Source organism: Macaca fascicularis, chromosome 13 (assembly GCF_037993035.2).
Source record: "Macaca fascicularis isolate 582-1 chromosome 13, T2T-MFA8v1.1".
NCBI lineage: Eukaryota > Metazoa > Chordata > Mammalia > Primates > Cercopithecidae > Macaca > Macaca fascicularis.
The window spans coordinates 56,976,145-57,001,343 of record NC_088387.1 but is presented as its reverse complement, the minus strand read 5'-3'; the positions used below and the strand labels follow the sequence as shown (position 1 = coordinate 57,001,343).

General features: G+C 45.9%; 1 long non-coding RNA gene across 2 annotated transcripts in view; it reads right to left on the bottom strand.

Annotated features, from left to right (window-relative positions):
• LOC102119752 (uncharacterized) overlaps nt 1-24,919 on the bottom strand; it is a 61,656-nt gene extending 36,737 nt beyond the window's left edge. The window contains exons 1-6 of one of the 2 annotated variants that reach the window (XR_010580437.2): nt 24,806-24,919; nt 18,233-18,356; nt 14,285-14,451; nt 13,539-13,683; nt 12,861-12,928; nt 5,334-12,457 (exon numbers count right to left, since the gene is read on the bottom strand). This is a non-coding gene — a long non-coding RNA (uncharacterized lncRNA). Of the gene's footprint in view, nt 1-4,239; nt 12,458-12,860; nt 12,929-13,538; nt 13,684-14,284; nt 14,452-18,232; nt 18,357-24,805 lie in introns of those variants that run through there. The other variant, XR_010580436.2, reaches the window with a different exon arrangement.
• Nucleotides 24,920-25,199: the final 280 nt, after the last annotated feature.

Here is a 25,199-nt window from a genome sequence, read left to right as displayed (position 1 = left end):
AAAAAGAAGATTTAATGACTGTCCTGATGGGTTTCAAAGTTGCATGGGGCCTACAGCCCCTTTGTTTTGGTCAATTTCTCCCATTTGGAAGGGGCACATTTACCCAATGCCTGTACCCCTCTTTTATCTTGGAAGTAGCTAACTTGTTTTTTATTTTACAGTCTCATAGGCGGATAGGACTGGCCTTGTCTCTGATGAGACTTTGGACTTGGACTTTTGAGTTAATACTGGAATGAGTTAAGACTTTGGGTTAATGAGTTAAGACTGTTAGGAAGGCCTGGTTGGTTTTGAAATGTGAGAAGGATATGAGATTTGGGAGGGGCCAGGGGCAGAATGATGTGGTTTAACTCTGTGTCCCCACCCAAATCTCACGTTGAATTGTAACCCCCAGTGTTGGGGGAAAGAACTGGTGGGAGGTGATTGAATCATAGGGACAGTTTCCCCCTTGCTGTTCTTGTGATGGTGTGTGAGTTCTCATGAGATCTGATGGTTTAAAAATGCATGGCACTACCCTTCGTGCTCACTCTCTCTCTCTCCCTCTCTCTCCTGCTCTGCCATGGTAAGATGTACCTACTTCCCTTTCACCTTCCACCATGATTGTAAATTTCCTGAGGCCTTCCAGCCATGCTTCCTGTCAAACCTGTGGAACTGTGAGTTGATAAACCTCTTTTCTTCATAAATTACCCAGCCTCAGGTAGTTCTTTATGGCAGTGTGAGAATGGACTAATACATGTGGCTTCAGCTCTGGGGAGGAGAGGCAAAAGGGGTGAGGAGCCAGGAACTGCTGGTTTCCAGTCAGACCTTAAGGCTAACCACAGTTTAGTCCTTGGGTCCAGCCTCCTCAGTTGGGTTGTCATCTCCTTAGTCACATGATAGTGGGTGGGACAAGGGGACAGACAAATCAAGATCTCAAGGGAGGCAGAAATTTGTATAACTGGGAAGCAAGACAAATGTCCTACTTGTTTTCATAATGCAATGGGCTGAAATTAAAGCTTTGCACAATATTCTTGGTTGGTGGGTTTTTTTTTTTTTAATTTTCATAGAGATGAGGTCTCACTATGTTGCCCAGGCTGGTCTCGAATTCCTGGGCTCAAGCAATCCTCCTGCCTTGACCTCCCAAAACTCTGGAATTATAGGCATGAGCCACCCCAACCAGCCCAGGATATTGTTTAAAAAGTATCAACAAGCCTGATATAAACAATGTATCCAAGTTCTGTCTGATTTCCATAGACCCCCCAGATGGTGCTAATTTTCCATGTTGGTAAAATGCTTTAACTTTTGCAAAACACTTTCAGGGCTCTTAGCATCTCAGCAACCCTGTGAGGTGGCTATTAACAATCCCATTTGACAGGCAAGGAAACTGAGGCTTGAAAAGTCCAGGCAGCTCACCCACAGCCACAGTGCTAGCTAGTGCCTCAACTCTTCCGTGCCTTTCTTCTTCTATAGGAAACATTTATGTCAGTTCCAAGGGGCATTTGAAAACTCCTGACCCCAAGTGATCCACCAACCTCAGTCTCCCAAAGTGCTGGGATTACAGGCGTAAGCCACCACGCCTGGCCTCTGTATACATTCCTTTCCCGCCACTACCCCCCCAGAAACAGGGTCTTGCTCTGTTGCCCAGGGTCTGGATACAGTGGCACAATCATAGCTCACTGCAGCCTCACACTCCTGAGCCGCCACACCTGGCTATTTCTTATATTTAGTTATTTGTTATAGTTATTACACTTGTCTGATCACCCTACGCCTTCTGGCTTTTAGGTTTTTAATTCTTTAGGGAAATCTGGTACTATTTCCTAGTGAAACACTCCATACATCTTAGGGGATTCTAGCCCAAGATTAGGAAGGAAAAATGGTAGATAGGGGATTGCTGCTGGAGAAAAGTCTTACTGACAGCAGCAAGAAATGACAGTTATTAGTCTGACAGTGAGAGAGGCACTGTGACCTGGGCGCTTTTCCTTTTTTGCTGCTTTACATTGTGGTGAGCCTGCTGTCTTCTTCTTGGCTGTCATCTCCCACTTGGGTTTGGCACAATTTCCCCTTTGGGAAAAACAATGTCTTAGCAGCCGTCTACTTACAATTTCGCTCACATGGTCAGGAGCTCATTGGAGGCTGCTGTTCTCTGGGAAATGCCCTCTTCAGCAGGCTTGATGAACGTGGGGAGAAAGCCTCAGGAATTGGCTTCCCTTTAAGGAATATGGACTGTCCTTCTCTTTTACTAACTTGGTGCTAATTGCCATTGTGAACCTTTGCTTGTTTCATTTTATTATCTTTTTGAGATATATTTCTTTTTAGTCCCAGGCTTATAGTTAAACAAATGTGTAATTATTGTTTGGAATTCTTAATAATCCACTCAACCCTGCTCAAGAGGCAAATATTTTAGCACTGGAAAATATTTATATGTGTCTTCATGGTTTCTTATTCTGGATGCAACTATAAAATAATAAACCACAACAAATATCTTCCAAAAAGCAATTATACATGTATTCATATCAGATCCCTTTAAGCTATTTCACTAGTCTGGAGGTGTCTAAGCGTTATGGTGGCATGCATTTCCTATCCAAGTCACCTGGGTTCCCTTTTTGCAGCTAACATTTCTAAGAGCTGAGACTCTTAATCTGCAAAAGTCAGTTTGTAATAGCTTTCTTGAAGCACAACTGGCATACAACAAACTACATATATTTGAGTATGCAATTCAACATGTTTTGACATATTTATATGCCAGTGAAACCATCACCACAATCAAGATAACGTATCTATCACCCCAGAAAGTTTTCTCAAGCCGATTTGTAATTTCTCACTCCTGCCCTTTTTCACCTTCCCCTCCTTGCTTCCCAGGCAATAACTGTGCCTACTGTCACCATAAATGAGTTTGCATTTTCTAGAATTTTATATAAATGAAATTAAGCCGTATGTCCTATTTTTCCTGGCTTCATTCACTTAGTATAACTGTGTGATTCATCCATGTTGTGTTGTATCGATAGTTCATTCCTTTTTGTTATTGAGGACTATGTCCACTGTATGAATACAATGCAATTTGTTTATCCTTCCATGTCCCTGTTAAGGGACAGTTGGCTTGTTTCCAGCTTGGGGGCCATTATAGATAATGCTGCTGTGAAAATTTGTGTACAAATCTTTGTGTGGACCTATGCTTTCTCGTCTTTTGGGTAAATACCTAGGAGTGGAATAGTTGGATCTTATGGTAGGTGTTTATCTAGCATATTAAGAAAGTGCCAAAAAATGAAAAAGAAAAAAGAAACAGTAAACTGTTTTTCAAATGGTTTCCATTCCCACTAGCAGTGTATGAGAGTTTTAGTTTCTTCACATTCTTGCCAAAATTTGGGATGATCAGTCTTTTTAACCTTAGACATTGTAATATACGCATAGTGGTATGTTGTGGTTTTAATTTGCATTTCCCTTATGACTAATGATATTGAGCATCATCTTTGGTGAAATGTTGAATTAAATCTTAACAAAAGTAAAATTTTGCACAGTTCGGTGTCCTGTGTATTTGTCAAACATCACAATGCTATGACCTGCTATGGCCTGACACACTGATTTAACCCCTCTAAGCGTGCATTCAAAATCCTAGCGTCAGTAAAAGCCAACATTTATGAGGTGCTTATTACCTGCCATTGCCTCTGCTTAGCATTTTATGCATACTAACTTAGTTATTCCTTACAACATCTCACTTTTTGGGTGAGAAAACAGAGACCCAAAGAGATGAAGCAACTTGCCCCAAATCACACAGCTAGTTCAGTGGTAGAGCTGGGGCTCAAAGTTGTGTGGGAAGTGAGAGAGAAGAATATAAGGAAGCATTGGTCTGCAGTTGAGAATTCATCTGCGGTTTTTCTACATCCTTTGTGCAGAAGGTAGATAGATCGTGGAATTTATCTGGAGTACAGAATTTTGCCAAGTGCAGAGCACCACAGGGTATGATATCGACCAAGTTATTTGAAGTGACTGATTAGGTGATCTTGACTAGCTAGAGAAGGAAGACAGAAGAAAGAAAGAGGAGCAATGGAGGGATCAGAGGGCTCCAGGAAGTTGGAGGGCCATGACAGTCAAGAGAGTGCTGTAAACATGGATGATTTTGGCTAAAGTGAGATGTAGGAACTTGGGAATTAATAGGTGACAGGGCTTCTAGTACTGATGGGGTTCAGGCACAAGGAGGTTGGATGCTGGCAATCAGGAAATGGAGGGCAGTATCACTAAATGGCTTGAGTCCCAAAGAGATAGTCATTTATTTTAATTTTTTTCTAGAGAAAAACAGTTTAGATGCATTCAGACTATTTTCTATTTTTTCATTCACATGTTATTTTTTAATGGAATGAAATCTATCAATATCTTCCTTTATGGTTTGGGTGATGTTTCAGGGTGATCAGTCATCCCCGTTTGCATAGAACTGTTCGGTTTTAGCACTGAAAGTCCCACATCCTGGGAAACTCCTCAGTCCCGGGCAAATGAGAACAGTTGGTCACCCTAGAAGCCATGGACTCTCTTGCTTCAAAAATTACCAATAGTCTCACAACCAGTTCTCTCCTTTCGTTTTCATCGGTCCTCTCTTGCTGAATTATTATCCAAAATACAAAAGAACAAACTCGCAGACCTACATCTTCAATCCTAACCCCCGTTACCTGCTTCAGGTATCCAACACTCTAACCAAGTGGGCTTAATTAAAATGTGATTCCCCAAACACCCCCACCCCAGGTGTCTCAGTCACTCTGTGTTGTTATAAATGACTATACACTGGGTGGCTTAGACAACAGATTTATTTCTCACTGTTCTGGAGGCCGGGAAGTCTGATATCAGGGTGCCGGCATGGTCGGCTCTGGTCAGGGACCTCTTCCTGGTTTGCAGATGACCATTTTCTTGTTGTGTCCTCACATGGCAGTGAGGATAGAAAGCAAGCTCTATCCTGTCTTTTCATTAAGACACTAATCCTGTTCATGAGGGATTCACCCTCATGGCCTAATTACCTTCCAAAGGCCACACCACCTAATGCCATCACACCGGTGACTGGGCTTCAACAAGTCAATTAGGGGGAAGGGGGAGGCACAAGCGTCCAGTCCATAGTACCAGGCTCCATATCTCAGGCCTCTGTTCCTGGTCTTCTCCTTCCCTGAATTTTCTCTGCCTTTGCAGCCTGCCTACCTCCCATTCTTCCTTTCAGACCTTCCTTTGAAGCAACCTTGTCCAGGAAGGCTTTGCAACCTGAAGTCTTCCTCCTTAGATATTTATAACTCTTTGAGCTCCTCTATTAATTATAACAAGGTAGTAAATGACAGAACATCTGACACCAGATGGCTCAAACAAACAAATGAAAAGCACCCTACCTTTGGAAGGTACATCCACATTCTGGCATAGTTGGATTACAGGATCAGAGCAAAGCCATCCAGATTCTGTATCTCTTCCTCCATCTCTTAACTCTAGGTTACCTCTCTCCTCGGGCAGCCCCTACCCACACAGCTGTAACAGCATTGGCAGCTTCTTGGGCTACATTATTTCAGGGTGTGGGAACAGAGGAGGAGTTACTATGTCAACATCCCCAGAGGCTGAAAATGCCCCTGACTAGACCACTTTATTCCATCGCTGTGGTCAGGAGGTTGTGCAGGGCCATGAGGCTGCACAGGTGGTTGTTATGCATTGCATGACACTAAGAAGTGCCATTCACATAGTCTGCAACACAGCTATGGGACTGAGCACACCCCTTCACCTCTCTGGGTCTCGGTTTCATGAGTCAGATAAGAGTGGCAAATCTGAGGTCTCCTTTAGTCCTATAGATCTACCATTCCATCACTCGGTGACCTCCTCTGTTGAAATAGTATTTTAATGGTTTGGCTATCTTTCCATGAAAAGCTCTTAAACTCTCTTTTTATCTATGTTCATCCCCTTTCAGAAGAACAAGTCAGTGGTAAGCTTTTTCAAAAAGAGGAAGCAGAGAAGCCCAAAGAAATTAAGATGTAAAAATAGTACATTGTGAAAATTCTCAGTTCCACGTGACCACTGGTTTTATCTATTTGGGTGGATAAGTTATAATGTGGTCGCCATTTGCTGAGTGTTTGTTACATGCTTGCTTCTAAATGTTCCTTGTGTTACATCTTCTAGTTTCTTCTGGTGACCCCCCATGGACTAGATGGTACTGTACCTGTTGTTCCCATTTTATAGACAAAGAAAATAAGCCCTGGAAAGTTGCTCAGGGTGCATGTTTACTGAATGGTGTCATCTGGATTTGAACATATGTTTGCTGGGCTTCACATTTCTCTCTGACCCGACACACTGTGTCACTCCTTCATCAGAGTCTCTGATGGCGTTCATCGAGTCTCAACTCGGGGCTCTAGCCCAAGGGAGTAACACACTTGCTGGTTCACAGGAACATGAGTGTTTTTAAAAGGAAGATTCAATTTTAATACAATTAATAATTATAAATAACAATTTTATATTTGGAAATTTTTATTTTCTGACAAAAGTATAGAAAGTAAAATTCAATAAAATACTCTTGGCTGGTCGCAGTGGCTCATGTCTATAATCCCAGCCCTTTGGGAGGCCAAGGCGGGCGGATCATGAGGTCCAGAGATTGAGATCATCCTGGCCAACATGGTGAAACCCCGTCTCTACTAAAAATACAAAAATTAACTGGGCGTGGTGGCACACGCCTATAGTCCCAGCTACTCGAGAGGCTGAGGCAGGGGAATTGCTTGAACCTGAGAGGCAGAAGTTGCAGTGAGCCGAGATTGCACCACTGCACTCCAGCCTGGTGACAGAGCAAGACTCCATCTCAAAAAAAAAAAAAAAAAAATACTCTTGGCAAGTGGGGACACACAGACAAGAGAGGTGCTTCTTCATATATCAGAACTTTGGGTCAGGGATGACCTTTGAGATTTGTATGTCGATCTGATGAAGAAATTGTTTTTAAAAAGCTGAAAAGCACAGATGGATACAATAATTGGCAGGTCTTATTTTAGTCAGTATCTGTCTCAATTCAGCCTCTACTTTGCTGCCCAGGGCTGTGTGTATGCCACTAACCTTTCCCAGGGAGTGCTGGTCAACCAGGAGAGCAGGCTGGATATTGTAGGGGAGCCCTGCCTCTCCAGGCAGCAGCAGGTAGGTCAAGACTCAGGCAGCCTCTCTTCCAAGCCTGGCTTCCTGGATCTTTGTCCAACCCTAACGTGTGATGGGAGGTACACAATGGAAATATAACCAAAGAGACCTAACTGGGTTGCTGCTGAAAACAAGGGCTTTTTCATATGAAAATGTCACATTAAGGAAAGAATACCACGCAAGCTGATAGAATACCACGCCACCTGTTCCCACAGGAAGGTGGAACCAAGGTAGTCCCTGCTTGTCCACGCATGGTGCACCATCTCTTGGTGTTGCTAGAGTAATGAATAAATGTTATTGTATTCCAGTGAGTTTCCTAGTGGATGGTTCACTGACCTGTTTATTTGCAGGCCTAGATTCTTCTGTGTAAAAATGGAGACTTCATTTTGCCCTTAGCTTGAACCAGTGCTCAGTACCCACAAGTCCTATGTGATTCTGTCTACAAACTCGGTGGCAGTTGTTGGTGTAGTCCACCAAGTGTTTTTAGTACTTCACCTGGAACATGGAAGGATTATACTTCCTCCCCCTTGAAGTTGGGTGTGGCCACATCATTTGCATTGGTGAGTGAAGGTGAATGGAACTGAGGTGTGTCACTGCCAGGCAGGAACTGCAAGATTCATTCATCTTTCTCATTCTGGCAAAGCAACCAGCAATACCCGAGGCAGGGAAGCTCCATCAGCTTGTGTCTCTGAGTGAGTAGGATAAGCACAGCCCCTGTGTTGGCCCCCAATGGACGTGTAGCATGAGAAATAAATATTTGTTCCTTTAAGCCACTAAAATATTGGGATTATTTGTCACTGATACATAATCTAGTCAATGCTAACTGATAGAAACTCCAGCTCCCTCCAAGAATGCTACCACCCCATACCTCAGTAATTAATAATCCACTGTTTTCCTCTAATCATCAATATTTCATGCATTTTAGGTTTGTGCCTACAACTGAACTGTCTAAAACCAAGCCTCACGTGTTATGCTTCCATATCCTTGACAATGGTAGAGTGTAGTGGCTAAGTGCACTGGCTTTAGAGTCTAGCAGAACTGGGTCCAAATCCCAGACTATTCAGTGTGACCTTGGCCAAGTGATTTAACCTGGATGAGCCTCAGTTTCCCTATTCCTAAAATGGGGATAACAAGGCAGGCATCCTGGATTGCTGTGAGCTTGGGATTTATTAAATCCCGGGGACTTAGCAAGAAGCCTGGCACACAGTACGAGCCTAATGGTTTAACTTCAACAGTGCTGAACACACAGGAGGTGCTGACTTGCTGTGTGACTGGTGCCTCCTTTTGATGAGCAGGGTCTTCCAACTTTGGGCTCACAACCATAGCAACTTATAAGTCCCCCCTAAGAACTAATAAGCTATCAAATATTTGGAGACAGCTTTCGTGAGTACCATTCAGATGTATTCTTTTAAAATAACATCATCAATCAAAACTGCAATGAGATACCACTTCATATCTACCAGGACGGCCACAATGAAAAAGACAGACAATAACAATAACAGGTGTTGGCAAGGATATGGAGAAAGCTGAACCGTCATACACTGCTGGCAGAATGTAAAATCATGCAGAAGTTTTGACAAATGTCTGGCAGTTCCTTCAGCAGTTAAGCTTAGAGTTATCATATGATATCGTTTGGATGTTGTTCCTTGCAAATCTCATGTTGAAATTTGATCCCAGTGTTGGAGGTGGGGCCTGGTGGGAGTCATTTAGGTCATGGGGGCGGATCCCTCATGAATTGCTTGGTACCCTCCCATGGTAATGGGCAAGTTCTCGCTCTGTTAGTTAAGGCAAGATCTGATTGCTAAAAAACAGCCCAGCACCTCCTCATCTCTCCTGCTCACTCTCTCGCCATGTGACATACCTGCTCCCCCTCCACCTTCTGCCATGAGTAAAAGCTTCCTGAGGCCTCACCAGAAGCTGAGCAGATGCCAGCACCATGCTTGTACAGACTGCAGAACTGTGGGCCAAATAAACCTCTTTTCTTTATAAATTACCCAGCCTCTGGTATTTCTTTATAGCAATGCAAAACAGATTAACATCCCATATAACCCAGCACTTCCACTCCTAAGTATATACCCAAGAGAAATGAAAACATGTTTCCACACAAAAACTCACATATGAAAGTTCATGGAAGAATTATCCATAATAGCCAAACAGCAAAAACAACTCAAATGTCCATTAACTGATGAATGGTTAAACAAAATGTGATATATCCATGCAATGGAATATTATTTGGTCATAAAAAGAATAATACATGCTAGAATATAGACAAACCTTGAAAACATTATGCTAAGTGAAAGAAGCCAGAAACAAATATTCCCATGTTGCATGACTCCATTTATATGAAACGTCCAGAATAGGCAGGTCCACAGAGACAGAAGGTTGTTTGCTGGGGGCTAGTGCTGTGGGATCAGGAATTAGGGAGTAATGGCCAAAGGGTGTGGGGTTTCTTTATGGGGTAATGAAAATGTTCTGGAATTCATGGTGATAGTTACAGAACTCCATGGATATACTTTTTAAAACCCCTCTGATTCATACATTTTTAAAAGGTGGTTTTACGGTATGTGAATTATATCTCAATTTAAAAATGTATCCTCTTCAACAAAAGCACAGGTGGGTACCTGTCCACATGGAAAGCTTTGCTTGGGGCAGGACAGGAAGACATTCATGCAGCATGTATCTTTAGAAACTTACAACAAAAGGTGGCAATGAGTTCTGCCCTCACCCGTGACAGATAAACATCCCTTCTCCAGAAGAGCCTGCCAGCAGGAAGGGCAGCTCGGAGCCTCTCACAAAAAGTCTGCAAGGAGCAGCCCAGTCCTGACTTCTCTGGACACCTGGGAGTTGGATTCAGTGGTCTCTGCAAACACACACTTGGCCAGAAAGTCCTGAAGCCAGTTTCTTGTATGGGCAACAGAGGAAGGTGGGAGGACTGCTGGAAGTGAGAGGGCTGAGGGGCGACAGAGCCAAATAAGATGAGGCTTAGCCACACTGAGATTGCCCCTGTAAGTCAGTGGTGACCACTCTAAGGATAAGCCGGTAAGTCAGTGGCCAGCTTACCCACTCTGCGTATTTCTCTTATGTTCCAGGTGATGTCACCTGGGGTAGCAGACAACGCCAGTTGCCGGTACTTCTCAGAGAATGGTGCCTGGTCACTGGGAAACTGGTGAGGGAGGAAACTGAGAGGAGGAGCAAAATCTCATTTTGAACAAACCCTCCAGGTGACTCCAGTGCACGCAAAGTTTGAAAACCACTGGCCTGAGGTGGGCAGATCATTTGAGGTCAGGAGTTAGAGACCAGCCTGGCCAATATGGTGAAACCCCATCTCTACTAAAAATATAAAATAGCTGAGCGTGATGGCTGTAATCCCAGCTACTCGGGGGCTGAGGCAGGAGAATCGCTTGAACCCAGGAGGCAGAGGTTGCAGTGAGCTGAGATAGTGCCACTACACCCCAGCCAGGGTGACAGAGCTAGGCTCCATCGCAAATAAAGAAAAAAAGAAAAACCACTGGCCTACATTCTGGCCATGGTCACCTCTCTTCCTCAGTATCAGAACCCCGGCTTTGCTTGGGAAAAAGGGGATCAGGGCCACACACTCAGGACAGAGGAGAGGCCGACAGAAGGACTCAGGGCCACTGAGATCACAGAGCTGCTGCACCTGCCCTGACCTGCAAACCTCCAGTCTAGGCTTGTGCAGTTGGGAAAGTTAAACCCCTAATTTGCTGAAGTTGCTGCTTTCAGGTTCCTGCTATTTACAACTGAATCCATTCTCTACCGGTGAACCTGGGGACAGGGAGTTCTGAAAACACCAGGTTTGTCCTGGTTGGAGAAGTGTGAAATTTGTCTCTTGCAGGAACCAAGCACATGGGCTGTCATACAGGCAAGGGGCCAGGGTTCAGAGCTAGATTTCTGGTTTCAGTTTCTCTGCAGGGCTGGGACAGGCCAGCTGGGCCAGGCCATGGGTGAAGTGGGCGGGCTCTGACCAGAGTGCCAGGGGTGCCATCCCGGGTGTTCATGCCTTGCCCCCTGCTTCGGTCTTGGCTGCTTTCTCCTAGGACCTGGCAGTTGACAACTCTCTCCCATGACAAAAAGTCTGGGCCTGGGTGGCTCCAGTGTCAGTTCAGTGACTCAATAACATCACCAAGGACCCTGGCTTTTTATTTTTATTTTTGTATTTTTTTGAGACGGAGTTTCACTCTTGTTGCCCAGGTTGTGGTGCAGTGGCGCAATCTCGGTTCACTGCAGACTCCGCGTCCTGGGTTCAAGCAATTCTCCTGCCTCAGTCTCTCTAGTAGCTGGGATTACAGGCATGCACCACCACGCCCAGCTAATTTTGTATTTTTAGTAGAGATGGGGTTTCACCATGTTGGTGACTCCTGACCTCAGGTGATGTGCTTGCCTTGGCCTCCCAAAGTGCTGGGATTCAAGGCCTGAGCCACCACACCTTGAATGGCTTTTTAATTCATTAATTAATTCAGTAAAGATTTGTTGAATACCTATTAGATGCCAGGTGCTGCTCTAGGTGTCGGGGAAATGGACCAGGGTGCTGCTCTCTGGAAGTTCACATTTGTGCGTGTGTGAGTGTGGGTGAGCATGTGAGTGAGACAGTGTGAGCGTGTGCATGTATCAGGGAGCGTGAGTGAGTGCATATGAGTGCGACTGTGTGTGTGTGAGAGTGCATGTGAGCATGAGGAAGTGTAAGAGTGTGTGTGTGAGAATAAACAAGTCCTTAAAGTGTGAAGGGCTAATATGTACTCGGAAAAACAATAAGGCAGGAAAAGGGAATAGAATGGTTAAGAAGGGGGTGCATTAGAAAGAGGGTGGTCAGAGAATGCCTCTCCAAGGTGGTGACATTTACACAGGGAGCTGAAGCAAGTGGGTGAACAGGCCAGGTGTCTGGGCTGAGATCACTCCGGGCTGAGAGCAGCCCAGGTGAAGCAGAACAGCCAGGGCAGAGGCCATGAGGCTGGAGTGTGCTGGAACATTCAAGGATCAGCAAGGAAGCCAGAGGTTGGCTTGGAGGGAGGGAGGGGGAGAGTAAAAGGATGAGATCAAAGAGGCAGCGGGGAGTCAGATCACATGGGGCTTTACGGATTTGGAATTTTATTCGTGGAGAGGGAGGGAGCCACTAGTGGGTTTTGAGGAGAAGAGCAATGAGTTCTGACTTCCGAACAGAGTCATCCTCACTACTGTGCACAGAACATTCTGAGGGACCCTCACCATCCTCTGCTCCGCCACCCTCAGTGTTTTGGCTTTACCTTTAGACTTCTGTCCTCCAGGTCACAGGATGGTTGCCATGGCTCCAAATGTGACATGTACACCTCACTCACGTCCAGGCCGCTGATATCTGCAGATAAAACTAGATCACACCACAGATTTATGTTACTGTGAATTCACTGACCCCAGCCTCACTCGGCTCTCAATATTGCCTGGAAAACCTCCTCTATCTCCCCAGCAAGATTTAGCCCGTTCTCCCCAGCAGCTATTTCCAATTATCATCATTTTCTTCAAACCCGCAATACCACTACTGTCCTCTCAGCAGATGGTCAACCTCTTATTTCACAGAAAAAAAAAACAGAAATCATTAGGTGGAAATCCCCTCAGCTGCCACCAAACCTATCATGAGGCTCTTGTCAGCATCTGCCTCATCGCCCTGCTTCCTCCGTGTGAGGCGGCCCTCACAGGTGTCAAGGCAGTCCGTCCTGGGCTTCTCCCATGCCACCCCCTCCAGCACATTCTCAGGGATGCATCCTATTGCTCACCTCCTCTTTCCCTCCTGTGTTTTCAACATCTTCCTTCTCTACTGGCTTCTTCCCATCTTTTCCCCAGTCTTAAAAAGAAATAAACAAACAAATGCTAAGTTAGAGACACCAAGCACAAAAGGTCACACACTGTAGGATTCCATTTATTTTCTATTTTCTCTCTCTCTCTCTCTCTCTCTCTCTCTCTCTATATATATATATATATATATATAGAATTTTAGTAGAGACAAGGGCTTGCTTGAACTCCTAAGGTTAAGTGATCCTCCCGCTTCAACCTCCCTAAGTGCTGGGATTACAGGTGTGACCCACCACGCCCAGCCAGGATTCCATTTATATGAAATATTCAGTACAGGTAAATTCATAAAGACAGCAGATTAGTGGTTGCCTGGGGCTGAGGGGAGGGGGAATGGGAAGTGACTGCTTATTGTATATGGAATCTTTTTAGCAGATGATGAAACGTTTTGGAACCAGAGAGAAGTGATGGCTGCACAACACTGTGAATGTACTGAATGCCACTGTACACTTTAAAATGGCTAATTTTGACCGGGCACGGTGGCTCACATCCATAGTCTCAGCACTTTGGGAGGCTCAGGCAGGCTGATCACTTGAGGTCAGGAGTTTGAGACCAGCTTGGCCAACATGGCAAAACCCCATCTCTACTAAACATACAAAAATTACCCAAGTGTGGTGGCGGGCGCCTGTAATCCCAGCTACTCAGGAGGCTGAGGCAGGAGAATCGCTTAAACCTGGGAGGCGGAGGTTGCAGTGAGCAGAGATCAAGCAGTGGCTGTACTCCAGTCTGGGTGACAGAGTAAGACTCTGTCTATAAAATAAAATAAAATGGTTAATTTTATGTTATGTAAATTTCACCTCAATAGTAATAAGAAACAGACTCAATTTCATATTGTCTTCAGACACCTCAAACCTAATATGGTTAAAATTCAGCTCACCAATTGGCCCCTCGCTCCCTATTTCAGTCAGTGGTGTCTGGTCCACAATGTGTGGCCATACAGGTTGTAGCCGGCACAGAGGCCTCTAGCCAGGAGGAGTGTGGGAGACAGAATCCAGCCCATGTCACTCATAGGCTGTCACCTTGGCAATAGCTACCCCTGCTCAGCAGGCCCTGTTTCTAACTCTCACAAAGGTACCTTATGGACTGGAGGTAGACTAGAAATAGAATTGCATGGCCCACCATTGTCGTGCGAGGCAGACACCTGAGCCTCATTCTTGACCTTTCTTTGAGCACACAGAACCATCACCCACACCATCCAGTCAATTACTAAGTCTTGTCAATTCTTCTTTCTGTCCTCCTCCCTCCAATGCCACCAACCTGACCGGGCCACCATTATCTCTCACCTACAAATGTGGAGAACATAGATCTCCCATCCTTGTGCTTCTAGGATTAACGCTTATGGCCAACTCACCTGGGGTGACAGGTGTCCTTGTTTCTCCATTAGGTGGAGCTCAGCAATGGAAAGACCATGGTAAGTGCCGGGGCCTCAGCCTCTTCTTCCCCTCCTCATCCTGGCCACAGGAAGGCAGTGATTCTCCAGAGGAGACCCAGATGGATGCCTGCGTGGCTGACCCAGGCCTAGATAGGAGGGAACCATTGGGCAAGGAGTGCTTGGAAACCCATTTGGCCCTCACGACAAAGGCATATTTGCCAACTGTTTATACAGGAATAAAGGTGAGGTTTGGCTTCCACAAGGAGGCCACCTTTGTCTATTTCTCAAACTGCTTTCACAGTGAGAATGAAAACCAAAAAAAAAAAAGAGCCTGGATTACTAATCTAGAATTTTTATAAGGTTTCGGTTTCCATTTTCTTGCCAAAGTGATCCTTCTGACATGCAAATCCAATCCAATCATTCTGTTTCCCCGAACAAAACCACACCCTGACATCTCATTGCCCTCATGATAAAATCCAAATCTTTAACAGGGCCTGAAGTACCCTGGGTGATCTGGTCCATGTTTAGCTCTCCAGACGTAACTCTCACCACTTCCTTCCTTGCCCTCTCTGCTTGTTGGGCAGCCATGGAATTGCACCATCGAGGTCCCCTGCTGCAGGGAGCAGTCAAGTGACAGCCACAGCTCCTGCCCTTTGGGATCCCTCACTGCATCCCTCCAAAGCCACATGTCCTCTGAGCTAATTCCAGCCAAAGGCTGGGCATAGCATGGCACTAGCTTCTGCCTGATGGGGAATTCCTCTGAGGGCCAGCTTTGGCTCAGGGACTCCCCATCTGCCTGGCCAAAACCTTCTTAGAACCACGCGCAGTCTGAGACTTTCGTCTCCAATCATCCTTCCTGCCCTGGCTCCTTCCACCAGGTCAGACCCACATCATGATTCAGCAGAAAACTCCTCCTCTCGCCGCCTGCTCCTCCTGCTCTGTTAATGAACATGCCTGTCATACAGAACTACCTCCCATCACGTTCTGCTCTCTTCCCCTGGCTTTGTATGTGCTGCTCCCTCTGCCTGAAAGATTCTCTCCCTGACCCTTTCCCTGGCCAGCCTCTATGCACCCTACAGGATCCAGCTTAGTGGTCACTTCATTCACCAGAGACAGGCATTGATGGCTCACTGAGGCCCAGGCATTGTTCTGGGGGGCACTGGGGATGCAATAAGGAATACAAAATAGGTAAAGCCCCTGCTTTTACCAAGCTTATTTTGTGGTGAGTAAATGGTCAATAAACATATTTTTCAAAACAGATCCACAATCCGCTGGTAGAAAAGATCAGTACTATCAAGAGAAAGCAGCATGAGGGCATGGAATGGAATGATAAAGGCGGTGGGGTGGGGGGAGATTGTTTTAGACAGAAAGATTGGAGAAGGCTCCTTGTGGAGGTGACGACTGAGCAGAGTCCTAAATAACATGAATGAGCAAGTCATGGAGTCATCTGGGCAAAGCTCTTTCCAGGCCAGGGGAAGGCATCCAGACAGCAGAGGGCAGCTGCAGGGGCCTGCCGCTCATGGCTCTGGGGTGAGTGCCCTTCCTGTGGGCTCCTGCAGCCCCTCTTGCTTCCCTAGCAGAGGGCACGTGCACTAGTTAAGGGAAACTCTTTGACTGGTCTGCCTCCCCTTCAGACAGCAACTCGGTGAGGACAGGACACTTGCTCGTCAGCCTAACTTGTTAGTACCCTATTCCCTGAGCCTTGCACAGCTCTCGATGTGCAGTAAGTTCTGATGGCTGAATGCATAATTACAATAATAGCTGTCCATTCATACAGTGTGCCTGGTTCTGTGCTAAAGGTTTCACTCATATTTTCTCACTTAGAATTCCTAATAGCAAAGTAGGTAGCATTATCATCCCCGGGTGTACAGCCACAGTAGGCTAGTCACACTTTCTCTGCCAGGCCCAAGGAAACAGGCACAGAGAATTTAAATCACATATCATGGCTCTACAGCTGAAAAGTGTATTTCAAAATGTATAAAGGCTGGGTGTGGTGGCTCACACCTGTAATCCCAGCACTTTGGGAGTCTGAGGTGGGAGGCTTGCTTGAGGCCAGGAATTCAAGACCATCCTGGGCAAGATAGTGAGACCGTCTTTACAAAAAAAAATTTTTTTTAATTAGCTGGGTGTGGTGGTACACGCCTGTGGTCCCAGCTACTCAGGAGGCTGAGAGAGGAGGTTCACTTGGGCCCAGGAGTTTGAGGCTGCAGTGAGCTTTGATCACAATCAGAGGCAGGGGGTGCCCCCAGCAGGGTGTGATTTCGAAGGTGGAATTCTAACAGAAGGCTCCTAGCATGTTATGGTCAGAAGGGATGTTTAGAAGATCCCACCCCATCCGTTGCACACAGGGACACTGAGTCAGAAGGCTGAAGTGACTCTGAGGCTGCCTTACTATTTGCTCAAGCTTAAACTTGACAACAAGGATTACAAAAGCCATTTGATCAGAGGCCTGGCACTGCTTAACTGAAATGAGAAAACATGTTGCTGTAAGGATGATTATGTAAAGAAGGGATGCGGTTCACAGACTGGCCTTGCCCGTGTCTGCTGGAGCCCTGCCACAGTGACTCCAACATCCTGCCCACGCTGGCAAGCCCCGGCAGCCTTGGCCTGCTCTTTGCCTTAGCGTTGCCATGCTGCTTGCTGCAATGCCAACTGAACCCGTGTGCCAGCCACTCCCTGCCACTTTGGCAGTTCCTCTGGTGCTCCTGGCAGTGCCAGACACTATGCCATGGTTCAGGCTTTCCCCACCCCTGGAGCAAAAGAAACATGCAAAAGGCCCATCGTTCTTACCATGGTAGAGGATGCATTCAGCCCCATCATTTTACAGCAGTGAAAACTGAGTCCATGAGGGATGACATGACTTGCCCAAGGTTCCAAAGCTGGTTGGGGGCAGAGCCTAAGCAAGACTCCTGTTCATGGTTTCTTCCTCCTTTGGGGCTTCTGCCTCCTCTCTGGCTCTCTTCTCTAGTGATCCCCATGCTGCTTCCGTCTCCCTGTCCTCACCCAAGGCCCCAGCATTAGTCCCGGCCACCATCCCTCATGCCCCATCATCTCTCTCAGCCTCTGCTCTGCTCTTGCCCCTCCAATCTATTCTCAAAAAAATAAGTCAGGTCACATTAGTTCCCTACCAAAAGCTCCTGATCACTCCGCCTCACCCAGAGGAGGGATCCTTGGCATGGCATTCTGGTCCTCCCCAGCCCAGTCCCAACTGACCTCTTCAGGTTCATTCCTAAGGCATCCCTACACAGCCCTGATATTCCAGCCACACTACTCAACTACCCCATAGACTGCTGCGAGGATTAAATAACGTCTGATAAGCGGACAGCACCTGGAGTGTAGTAAGAGCTGTCACCTGTGTGGGCTGGGCACTTTTCCACCAGACTGACTTCTAGAGCCCACCTGAGCTGGCTAGTGGGCGAGCACTGCTCTGCTGTCTGAGCCCAGACACATGTCCTTAACTGTGGCCCTGGCCAGACCCTCACCTCCCCAGGTCCAGGTTACACGCCCCAAGAAAAAAGGTACAATGAAGAACCCCTCTGCTGTCCACCATTTCTCAGGAACTTTTTCATTTTTTGAGAAAAAAATTGATGTGGTTCCTATGAAATGGCTGCATGGTTTATTATTAGTTCCTGGCCCTCAAGAGCAGCGGGGAGCCACTGTCCCTCTTGGGTCCCCACCATCATAGCTGCAGGTCTCAACCTGGGGCTGGGGAAAGACCCCTGAATATTCCCCACAGGGGCACAGGGGCGGAATGGGCCGTAGGTGCTCTTTGTGTTCTAGCTACTCATTCGCACAGGGGGCACTTGCAGCCTTACAAGCTAAGGCATAAGAGCCCAGTTTCATGAATGCATCATATCACACCCAGAGGTGAGCTGTGGGCAGTGAGCAGTCCCAGTCGCAGCCTCCATGATGAAGGCAGATTCCTACCTGCTCTGAAAACCTGGCAGCTGTTGGCTCATGAGGTTATCCACCTGTCCGTCTGTCCATCCATCCAATCATCCGTCCATTTCTCCAGGGGACATTAACTTTGCCTCTTTTCCACGTTTATTTGCTGAAAAAAACCCAGTGGAAGAATAAGGAAGATCAGAAAAGCAAACTAGCTCTCCAAAACTCTGATTTTTCCTTTCTCCTCCCTCTTTCTTTTTTTCCTTTCTTATACCTGGGGTACATATGGGGTGTCATGCAAGATAAATTACAAATAAGGATGAATTCAATTATCTCCCCTTTATTATAGTTCATTCAGTTTCTGAAATATTTCAAACAAATGGACAAGTATGGAGAATAACGTAACAGTCATGAAAGACCCATCGTCCGCTCCAATGAACATTAGCTTTTCACCATATTTGCTTCGAGGTTTTTGTTTTCTTAGGAAACAAAACGCCATGGGTCCAGTTGAAGTTGCCTTCCTCAACATCACTCTGCCTCCTTTCTCTACAAGCTCTTCCCGTCCAGTGTGGTGTCTTCCAGCAGGATTTAGGCTTTTACTAGGCCCCTAGGTTTAGACCCCATAAACAATACATAGGATACCCTATAACAATATGACATATTGTTTATGGGAGTTTTGGATTTTGGATTTTATGGGCATGATATCATACTGTGTCTCCTTTTGCGACTTGCTTTTTAAGTTGATTGGATTTTTAAAAGTTGCATGTGTAATACATGCTGGTTACAACAAGTTCAAGCAACACAGAGATAAAGTAAGGAAAAGTTAATCATCTCCACCTGCCTAACTCGAATCCCACTGCTAACAGTTTAACAAACATCTTTCTGCACCTTTTCTGCTGCTCACACAAACATACACAGAGGCTTCATCATAAAAGCTCATGAAATGCTGAAGAAAGAGCCGGAGAAAGTTCAGGACAGGCCAGAGAGCATCTAGACCGGCAACATGAACAGACATGGCTCTCCTGTGCTACAGTAGTGAGAGGCAGCAGAGGAAGACATGAAACTTCCCCTGCCGTTAGCCCACATCCTGCTGGGTTTCCCCACTCACACCCGCCACGTGACAGGCCCAGTGGTCTGAGAGGTGTCCAGGGTCAGCGGTGAGCAGTGTCCTTTCTATTAAATGTCCTTGGACCTGGCAAATAGGGAGGGTCCAGGCCGTCACTCGCCAGCTGGGTGACCATGGCAAGCCTCTGTAGTAAAGGGGCAACAAGACCCCTGAAGTCCTTCCTGATTGATGATTGTCAATCAGATTGCTCTGACAGAGAGATGAGCTGCTGGTGGGTCTGAGAAGTGGAAGAGCCTTTGGGAAGCTAGACTGTCGAAGCTTACACTCTGGCTTTAGTTGTGCCTGAGAAGGGATTCAAGGATGATATGTGTTTTCTGACTGCTCCATGAACCAGGAATGAGTACACTGGATGCCAAGCAAGTTTCCAAGTGTTGGATTTTGTTTGCTTGTTTGTTTTCTTCTCTTTTTACTTTTTAAAAGTGTAATAGGACCAGGCATGTTATGCCCAGAGCTGGAATGGAATTTTTTTTTTTTTGCCCTTGCCAAAAGAAAAAACAGAATCAATCATTAGAGCTTACGTTTTTGTTTTTTTTCTTTTCAAAATTAGTTTCATGTCACTGCAAAGCAGTAAGAGAAACTGAATGCAAGAAGGCTTTGGTCAGCTCCATCTGGGAGGTCTGTTCACTTGTTGACCCTTGAGGCTGTAATAGCTTGGCGAGGAGCATAAACCTTGCTGGGACTTATAAATTGAGATTTGACATGATTTCTAAAGATCTCTCCAGTTGTTACATTCTATAATTCTTCGTTTCTTTTCTTTTTCCACATGTATTCATTCAACAAACTTTTTTTGAGTGCCTAGTATATGTCAATCATTGTTCTAATAGCTGGGGATATCAGTGAAAAATCAGACAAACTCCCACCTCATGGAACGAAGAACTCCTTACACACAGTGTCGACACACAAGGACTTCCAGCTTCATCAATATTCCAATAATTCAGTCACGCACCTTTCAGAGTGTATGGATCCCCATAACACCCTCATGACGTGGGTAGGACAGGTATTCCTAGTCCCCTTTTCCAAATGGGCAGACCAGGAACCACTACATGTAAGAATGGAACCTCAGAATGAACGATATTGTAGTCTCCAAGGAGACACAGCAGAGGTGGAATGCCCCAGATCTCACTTCCTGGAGCCTCTGTCCAGCTCATCTCACAGAATGGGAAAATCCACTGTGCATGTCTTCCGATTTCATGCCAAGGAGAAGCTTAAGTTTCCAGACCTGACTCAAAAAGCCAGTGGTGAATTCTGAAAAATGATACTGGGTAAGAGAGGCTAGGATTCCTGACTCCTTGAGCAAATAAAGCTCCCTACCCTGCGTCATTTGTCCATAATGTTTAAAACCCCATTTGGTATCCTTAAAGTTGAAAATAGCTCTCTCATTCTTCATTTTTCTCTTTCTTTCCTTTTCCCTGGCCTGGTATTGGCCCCAACAGCAGCAGTCTACAGCCCCTGTGCAGGCCGGGGCACTGACCCCTCCTCAGGCCCCAGTAGAGGGGCAGGTGGCCATTCAATCTCTTCCATCAATGCCTTCCAGTACCAGCCCAGAAATTCCCTAAATTGCCCAATGGGGCCTTTCCAGGGCACTTAATAACTTGCCCATAGCCCTGGATCCCCTAGCTCTGGGATCCTGGCCAATATTCTCCAAACTCTTTTCATGAGCAATGAAAGGGCTCTTTAGTGTTGCAGTCAAATGCAGCATCTTTTCTCCCTTTTTCTTGGAGGGCTGTGAACCCCTTTTAGGCTGCTGCTGTCTCTCCAGCATGGCCCATCTATCAGAGAGTTCAGATCCCGAGTGTGGGCCTGCTGGGTAAGAAGGGGGCTTCTGTGGTGACTGGGGAGTTTGGAGCTCCCAACAAACTCTCAGGCAGCCTCAAGTTGGCAGCACAGACATAAGAGATTATCTGAACCGAATCTGCTCCTAAAAATATGCTGCATAGAACACTTTAGTGTGTTCATGAAGATCATGGCAAAAAAAAAAAAAGGAAAATTTTAGGATAACAAGTGTCTATATTTCATTAAAATAGAGAAACAGGGCGGGGTGTGGTGGCTCACACCTAGCCCATAAAACCTAGCACTTTGGGAGGCCAAGGTGAAAGAACTGCTTGAGGACAGGAGTTTGAGACCAGCCTGGACAACATATATCCGTATAAATTAAAATTTTAAAAAATAAAAAATGAAAAATAAATAAAATGGAGAAAATGATAATGCATTGCCAACCTATCCCAAAACCTCAATCAATATCCTCTTAATCACTAAGACACTCAAACATTTATGTAAACATCCACCAAGGAGCTCTGAACAATAGAAATCAGTGTTTCCCAGAGTATGAACCTGGACCAGCAGCATTAGTATCACTTGGGAACTTGTAAAAAATGCAAATTATCAAGGAAGGGTATGGTGGCTCACACTTGTAATCCCAGCACTTTGGGAGGCCAAGGTGGGGGGATCATTTGAGCTCAGGAGTTTGAGATCAGCTTGGGCAACATGGTGAAACTTCATCTTTACAAAAAGTACCAAAAAGTTAGCCAGGCATGGTGGCACATGCCTGTGGTCCCAGCTACTCGGGAGGCTTAGGTGGGAGGATGGCTGGAGCTGGAACCTGGGAGGCAGAGGTTGCAGTGAACCAAGATCTCACCACTGCACTCCAGCATGGGCAACGGAGCCAGACCTTTTCTCAAAAAAAAAAAAAAGAAGCAAATTCTCAGACCCCACTCTAAACCTACTAAAGCAGACTCTGAGATGGGGTTCAGCAATCTGAGTTTTGGCAAAACCTCCAAGAGATTCTGATGCTTGCTGAGGTCTAAGAATCACTGATATAAAGCATTGAACAATTATCTAATTATTTAACATTGGGTGAAATCATCAGTGGGTACCTTTGTGTTCAAGATACTATCATGTTGGATTGAGTTATTAGATATGAACTACATTTTACTTCTCCATCACAAAAAAATAAAAATAGTGACATCACTTATTAAGAATCCACAGTGAATGCATAGAGTGCCCAGAAAGAATTGGACATGCACGTGCACCGGACATGTGCATGCCTATGTTCATATCACATATGATTTTGCCTCTCACAATACACTTGATTACTTTTCCCTTCCTTCCTTCCTTCCTTCCTTCCTTCCTTTCTTTCTTTTGTGTGTGTGTGTGTGTGTGTGTGTGTGTGTGTGTGTGTGTGTGTGTGTGAGAGATGGAGTGTCACTCTTGTTGCCCAGGCTGGAGTGCAATGGCGCAATCTCTGCTAACTGCAAACTCTGCCTCCCGGGTTCAAGTGATTCTCCTGCCTCAGCCTCCTGAGCAGCTGGGATTATAGGCGCCTGCCACCATGCTCAGCTTATTTTTGTATTTTTAGTAGAGACGGGGTTTCACCATGTTGGTTGGGCTGGTCTCGAACTCCTGACCTCAGGTGATCCACCCACCTTGGCTTCCCAAAGTGCTGGGATTACAGGCATGAGCCACCACGCCTGGCCTCAACTTTTCTTCTTCTAATGTGTGGGGGTTGTTGAGGCCTCTTAGGCTCAACAGCTTTATTCATAGGCTTTTCAACTTTCTTACAAGACATCTTCCCAATATGGCAGAACAACATAGACATGAGAGGTGCTTCTACCAGTGGGAGAGCTGAAATGTGCCTGTCATACATCCTCCACCCTTCCACTAGGACCTGGAAGGTTGCTGGAGAGCAGATTGTAATAGAGTGTTTTGATTTACATAGCACATTTTTTTCTTCTCTTTTTTAAGCTACCAATTCTTGAACCTGCATCACATAGCAAATTTTAAGTAAAAATATTGCTAGGTCTCTATAATAAATGTTTGGAGAGTGAAAGTTCAAATGGTGGGTCTCACTCTTGGAGGAAGTGCTGATGAATCAATGGATGCTGGCCTCAGTTCCCAACCTGTCCAGGCACAGCAGGGTGATTCAGGACTGAATTCCCAGTCCCTGCGGGCTAATAGACGGTCCTAGCCTATTTGTTTACACAACCGTCCTGGCAGTTGTTTAACTTCAGCCTCATTTCAGATGTAAAATATTTCAAGTGCTTTCTCTTTGCAGGTCCAGAAGGAACTGTCAGGCAAAGATTTTATCTGTTATCTTCGTGTGAGGGCTTAAATGAAGAACCAGGAACTGAAAGAGATTAATTCGTCAAATTATTATGGAGGCCTGTCATGCCTGGGTGTGAGGAGGACAAGAATGATTAAGACAGGGGATGCCGACCTCCATGGGCTTACAATGTAGAGGAGCTGGAACTTGAGGTTGTAATGGAAACTGAAAATTCAAGTCTTTTATCTCCTGGGGAAGGCTGTACCGAGGGTAATGCTTCTCATTTATTTATGTGTTAAATAATGTATTTTATAAATTGGACGGCCGGGTGTGGTGGCTCACACCTGTAATCCTAACACTTTGGGAGGCCGAGGCAGGTGGATCATATGAGGTCAGGAGTTTGAAACCAGCCTGGCCAACATGGTGAAACCCTGTCTCTACTAAAAATATAAAAAAAGTTAGCTGGGCATGGTGGTGTGTGCCTGTAATCATAGCTACTTGGCAGGCTGAAGCAGGAGAATTGCCTGAACCTGGGCCTGGGTGACAGCGAGATTCTGTCTCAAAAAAAAAGTGTTTAACAATAATGTATTGTACACTTAAAAATTTTGGGGCATAGATCTTATGTTAAGTCTTCTTACCACGATAAATTTTTAAAAATAAAATGACTTAGTTAACATTGCATTCTTTTTGTTAAAAAAACTCCTGTGCTCACCATTTCCCATAGGAAGCTGCATAGCAAGGGGGTCTTACCCCTGATACTGCTACTGTCAGCACGACTTCTGGGGATGAGGCACTGTGGTGGGGTCTTCCTTTTCTAAGACCATGATGGGGTCTGGGTGGATGCCTTCCTCTCCTTGCTGGGGTGGGAAATTGGGAGGTGTTGCAAATCAGTGGTTGTGGCAGCTGCTGATAAAGAAGTCAGTGGTGTCTGGTTTTCAAGGCCAACAAGGGGAATAAATAGTACCTACCTCTCTCCCCTCATCCACTGTGCTATGTCGTGTTATTAGGAGCTTCACTTGCCTCATGGGAAAATTAATAAATGTTTTTTAAAGCCCAGTCTCAAACGTTGCAGAGGCATGAGGTGAGGCTAAAGATTAACGGGTGGGTATGACCTGTCCAAAGGGGAGACAGGGACTCTAGAGACAGGGGACCTAGGGGAGGAAGAGTGCCACAGAGGCAGAGACCTGCATATACCCTCTGCAGTGCCCCAGGGACTTTGAGGCCCTTGGGGAGGTTCCTTGTAAGCCAGGGCAGCAGGGGCTGGGGAGCCACTGCACGGCTGGCGGTTTGCCTGGGCCTAGGATCAGGTTCCTCACAGACTCGTCCCATGGAGATGGAGGCCTGCTCCAGGGATGGGGCTACACTGGGCTTCCCATCAGTTGGCAGGCAGGTGCTCACAGTCGGATGGATTAAATTTTTTTAAAAAGGAGAAATATGACATTTCTCATACCTGAATGTTGTGAAGCAAATTTATACCCGTTAGACTTGACTCTGGATAAACGCATCCCTGCAATCTCCTGGCAAGTGAGAGGCATTGAAGGATGCACCAGAGAGCAGGGACCTGTGGAGGGTTAGAAAACAAAGCCCTTTGAGGGAGCTGAAGAGATTTTCTCATTGGCCAAAAACTGACAAACAGGGAGTTGCATATGACAAAGGCAAAACGGAAGGGGCTCCCTTTACCACAAGAAAGTCTTCTAGTACCTTGTGGGTCTGTGGGACCCAGAGAAAGTGGGGCAAGCAGTTGGGCTGTGGGCCAGGGTCTTATCGAGCACTTGTGGTCAAACACAGAGCATGTATTGTGCTCCCTTCAGAGCTGGAGCCTGATGGAGGACTGGGCTGGAGAC